Raw genomic sequence first — 6,000 nt, forward strand, 5'->3', positions numbered from 1 at the left:
AAGAAAAGAGAGCGGAAAACAAGCCTTTCACATCCCACTCCTTCTCTAAAACCTCTCCCACTTCCACTCCCTCTCTCACGTCCCATATCTTCCTTCTTTGCGAAGAAAAGAACATCAAGAAGAACCGGACAGTAGCCATCCTCACTGCCTCTCACCTCATGGCCATACAGATTAGCCCCAATCCCACCATGGCCGACGCCCCACCACGTCCCCAATCCCTCTCTAGAGCTCATCACTTTATATCCCTCAAACTCACTCTGAAAAATTATGTGTTTTGGCGCACTCAAATTGTGTCGTACCTCACAGGCCAATGCCTCCTTGACTATGTCATTGGTGACTTCTGTTGTCCTCAGGACCCCTTTCAAGCCAAAACCTGGCGTGAATAGGATGCATCCATTATGAGTCTTCTCATCGCCTCCCTCTCTGATCAGGCCCTCTCTCTCGCAGTTAAATAAACCACTAGTAAGGAAATATGGGATGCCCTAAATGCATCCTTCAGATCTACCTTTACCACACGGATCCTGTCACTCAACGTCACCCTTCAAAATCCGGTTCACAAACTAGACAAGACCATCACTCAGTTTCTCCATCGAGCTAAGTCACTCTCTGATGAACTAGCAGCTGCAGGGAAGCTGCTACCTCAAGAAGATTTCAACATCCATGTCTTCCGTGCTCTCAAAACTGACTACCAGGCCCTCGCCTCCATTATGATGGAAAAAAGGAGCCAATCTCCTATAATGATATGCATGGCCTTCTCATAAGCCATGAGACTCTGATCCAATCTCGTCTCCCCATCATCGATCCTACAGTCAAAGCCTTAGCTCATGTTTCTCATCATAACTATGGACCACCCACTCAATCCAATGGTGGTCGTGGTACTTCATCCTCAAGAGGCCATGGTCGTGGTCATGGTTTGGGTGCTCCAATGCCTTTGTCCACAATCCTTGCACAATATGTGGCCGTATCAACCATCAGACAGACACCTGCTATTATTGGCAACAGAACACCACCAAACCAACCCTACTCCCTACCCCACACCATCCCTACCATCACCCTCCACCCCCCCAACACCTACCACACTATGGCCTACCCCCCAAACCCCCCTATGAACCCCACGACTCCCCCACCTCAACCATTCCCCCACTATCCACAGACCTACACAACCTCCTAGATACCTAACACCAGTGCCACCCATCATGCCACCCTTGACCTCACTCAGTTCTCTACCTATGATCCATACACAGGTAACAACCAACTCTTAGTTGGTAATGGTAGGGGGCTTTATATTTCTCACATTGGTAATACTTCCATTCCATCTTCTTTTCGTTCTTTCTCTCTTTCTAACGTCTTACATGTTCCCTCCCTCACTTGTTCACTACTTTTTGTTCAGCAGTTTTGTTGAATTTCATTCTTCTTATTTTTTTGTGAAGGATCTAGAGACCAAACACATCCTCCTCACTAGACATAGCAAAAATGGCATCTATTCGGTTTCAGCACCACCTTCTGTTCACCTGGTCTCTGCTTCATCATACGGTCGTTGGTATCACCGTCTAGGGCATCCTCATGAAAGGATTCTTTACCTCATGCTTCCTGGTCATTAGCTCATCAAGCCTCCTTCTCTTTGTTCTGCTTGCCAAATGGCCAAAGCTAGTCGTTTGTCGCTATGGGAAACTAGTTCTTGTAGCTCTTCTACTTTAGACCTAATTATTAGTAATGTATGGGGTCCCCACCCCACAATTTCTTCAAATGGGAACCGCTACTTTATTATTTTTGTTAATGACCACACTAAATAGATTTGGTTCACTGCTTTAAAGTTAAAATCTTATGTTTACTATGCTTTTCGAACCTTTCAGGCCTTAGTAGAATGACAGTTCTCTCGCTCCATTAAGGCTATCCAAACTGATTGAGGTAGAGAATTCCACACTCTTTCCACTTACTTTGCCAAGCTGGGCATTTAGCATAGACTCTCTTACCCTCATACTCATAAGCAGCAAGGAACAGTGGAACGCCGTAACAGGTATTTTGTTAAAACTGGGATTACCCTACTTTCTCACGCTTCTATTCCCCAAGCTTATTGGGACTATGCCTTTGAAACCACGGTATTCCTTATCAATCGCATGCCATCTTTTGTCATTAGCAATAAATCCTTGCATCAACTCGTCACAGGCAATTCCCCAGACTACTCTTTTCTTAAAATCTTTGGATGCCTTTGCTTCCCTTGGCTCCGTCCTTACAATCATCATAAGGTAGAACCTCGTTCTACACCTTGTGTCTTCTTAAGCTATAGTCCCTCCCATCATGGTTACCGTTGTATGGATCTCACCACTCATCGCATCTACATCTCTCGCCATGTTCGGTTTGATGAATCCACCTTCCCCTATCACAATACCCCAACCCCTCACACCCCTCCCCCACCTACACCTAGCCTTTCCCCATGGGCCATGACTGCCAATCTCCCCTACCCTACGCTAACCCAACCCACCCCTCCTACACCTCCCCCTACTACACTAGCCTAACCCATCCTCTCCCATTTCCCCCCCTCCTCCCCTCACCCCCCACCTCGAACTGTCCCTAACCCTAACTCCTCTACCTCTCCTCCCCGTCGCACCAGAGCTCTTACTGACCTCTATGCCGACCCATTGATCCTCTCCACTATTTCAACACACCAACCCACTGAACCAACATGTTTCTCCCAGGCCCACAAAGACCCCAACTGGCACTCTGCTATGTCTGATGAATTTAATGCTTTATTACGTAATGGTACTTGGTCTCTTGTGCCTTACAGGGATTCCATGAACTTGGTTGGATGCAAGTGGGTTTACCGCATCAAGTGTAAAGTCGACGGCTCCCTTGAATGCTATAAGGCTCGATTGGTGGCAAAAGGGTTTCATCAGAAATCTGGCCTTGATTATCATAAGACATTCAGTCCAGTTATCAAGCCCACGACCATAAGGACGGTTCTATCCTTGGCCATTTCAAAGAATTGGGATGTTCGCTAGCTCGATGCTCAGAATGCATTCCTTTATAGACTTCTATCGGAAGAGGTATACATGGATCAACCCTAGGGTTTTGAAGACTCCCTATGCCCTTCTCATATTTGCAAGCTCCACAAATATCTTTATGGACTCAAGCAGGCCCCCACAGCTTGGTTCCACAGGCTCTCTGAGTCTCTGACTCGCTCCGATTTTCGATCCTCCCAAACCGACACATCTCTGTTCATCTATATGCAGGGCTCTGTCATAACATATGTACTTGTCTATGTTGACGATATTTTGGTTACAGGCAACCAGCCGTCTCATGTCACCTCCCTCCACCAACAACTTGCCATAGAATTCTCTATCAAAGTCCTTGGTCACCTCAATTTCTTCCTTGGTGTTAAGGTTCTTTATCAGCATGGTGGTGTCCTTCTCTCTCAAGCACGCTACATCTCTGATCTACTTCAACGTGCTGGAATGACTGACTGTAAATCTGTTACCACGCCTATGACCACCACCTCTGCAACCTCTTCCTCAGGGGGTGCCCTTCTCTCGGATCCCACAATGTATCAATCCATTGTAGGTGCTCTCCAATACATCACTCTCACCAGACCTGATGTAGCCTACTCTGTCAATTGGGCTTACCAGTTTATGCATGCTCCCTTGGAGGGCCATTGGACCCTAGTCAAAATAATCCTCCGTTATCTCTAGAGCACAAAACACCAAGGGTTGTTCATCTCCAGGTCCGATTCTCTTCAACTTCAGGCATTCTCTGATGCTGATTGGGTTGGTGATAGTGCTGATCAAAAATCTATAGGCGGCTATGCCATCTACATGGGTCCCAATTTAATCTCTTGGGTATCTAAAAAGCAGAAAATGGTTGCATGCTCTTCTACTGAATCAGAGTACAAGGCTATCGCTGATGCTTGCACCGAACTCACCTGGGTTAGCTCTCTCTTTGCTGAACTGAGCATTCCTATCTCCATAGTGTCAATCCTCTGGTGTGACAATCTTGGTGCCATTTATCTCTCAGTCAATCCTATGTTTCATGCCAATACAAAACATGTTGAAATAGATTTTCATTTTGTTTGGGACAAGGTTGCCTCCAAGGAGCTTTAGGTGCAATTCATCTCCACAAATGATCAAATAGCTGATATCCTCACCAAGCCTCTCAGTTCTACACAGATCACTTTTCTCCGAGACAATCTACGAATTCAAAAGTTCAAATTCCCACCTTGAGGGTGTGTATCAACACAGTTAGACTCATTCTCTACCTCAAAAACCTCTCCTACAAGATAGGAGTCTCATTGGATAGCAACACTAGAGAATAACTCCCATTCGAAGTCTCTCTCTTAGGATATTAGAGTCCTATTGTAACTATCACATGTGATATCAGAGTCCTATTGTAACTGTCTCTTTTATATTAGAGTTGGAGTACACTTCCACCTTTGAAGATCTATATAAGACGTGTACATCCAACTCATAAAATTGATGAATGAAGACTCACTTTAACAGCAGCCAACACACAATTTGAAAGGGGTTTGATACTAGTGTGCAGGCCATGGTTGTTCAAAGAATTGATACTCAAAACATAGATGAGTAGGGTCTCTATGGTTTCAGATTTCAATATCACCCCAGGATTTTTCTGCTTTCAGATGCTTTTAGATTGTACTGCTGCCTTTCTGTGCTACATCGAAGCTGAGCGACCAGGAGGCATGGTTGCAGTGAAAGCCTACAACTCTTCGTTCTCCTCATACTATTTTAGGTATGGTTGTTGGTGGTTTGACAGCCCCTAAGAAATTGAATCAAGCAGAGAAATGGAAGGGAGGCGGAGTCGGAGTTGGAGTCAGAGACGGAGAGGAAGGGGAAAGGTAGAAGAAGAAAGAAGAGGAAAAAAGACACTGGAGTGACGGTATTGATAGTGGTTTTGTAGAACAACAATTATAAACGGTTGAGATCTTTTATTTTTCATCTGACGGTCATCAAACCGCTAGTATACCTAATTCCATTACATCTCGCTAGCATTCGTTTCTTTTTCCCATATATATATATATATATATACTATTATAAAAGTATGTACTCATGCTTCGTGGCTAATCTTTTCTTTGACTACTTTACCCCCTCTTACTTATTTAAATACTTTATCTTTTTTATTATCTTTTTCGTCAGTCCTTTCTATTTTTTCGATATTGTTGGTACCCTTTATATTTTTTTACTATTTATATATTTTTAGAATTTTAGTTTTTTTATTCCTATCACGTCCCTTTCCTTTTCTTTCGTTCCCACTTTCCTTTTCTCCCTCCCCTCTCACACGTTCCTCTCTTTTTCTCTTCTAATATCTATAATTTATGAGTTGTTTATGCCAAATTTTTTTTTGTAAATTTCCTCGCTCTCTTACCTTCATCTTTTTTTTTTCTTAAAATCCATATCTTTCTTAAGAGGAAAAAAAATCTATATTTTAGGAGTTGTTTTTACCATATATCTTTCTAAATTTTCTCCCTCCTCTCTAAAGTTTTTCTCTTTTAATCTATATCTTTCTTTTAAAAAAATATCTACATATTAGGAGTCTCATTCTAAATTTTCTTCCTCATCTCTCTCTCTCTCTCTCTCTCTGTCTCTCTCTCTCTCTCTCTTTTTAATAAATCTTTCTAAATTTTCTTACTCCTTTCTTTTCCTCTTTTAATCTATATCTTTCTAAAAAAAACTATATTTAAGAATTTCTAAATTTTCTCCTTTCCCTCTCTCACGTTTACTCTTTTAATCCATATCTTTCTAAAAGAAAAAAAAAATCTATATTTTAGGAGTTGTTTTTACCATATATCTTTCTAAATTTTCTCCCTCCTCTCTAAAGTTTTTCTCTTTTAATCTATATCTTTCTTTAAAAAAAAATATCTACATATTAGGAGCCTGATTCTAAATTTTCTTCCTCATCTCTCTCACGTTCCTCTCTCTCTCTCTCTCTCTCTCTCTCTCTCTCTCTCTCTCTCTCTCTCTCTTTTTTTATATATCGGTTCTAAATTTTCTC

Source organism: Macadamia integrifolia, unplaced genomic scaffold (assembly GCF_013358625.1).
Source record: "Macadamia integrifolia cultivar HAES 741 unplaced genomic scaffold, SCU_Mint_v3 scaffold2055, whole genome shotgun sequence".
NCBI lineage: Eukaryota > Viridiplantae > Streptophyta > Magnoliopsida > Proteales > Proteaceae > Macadamia > Macadamia integrifolia.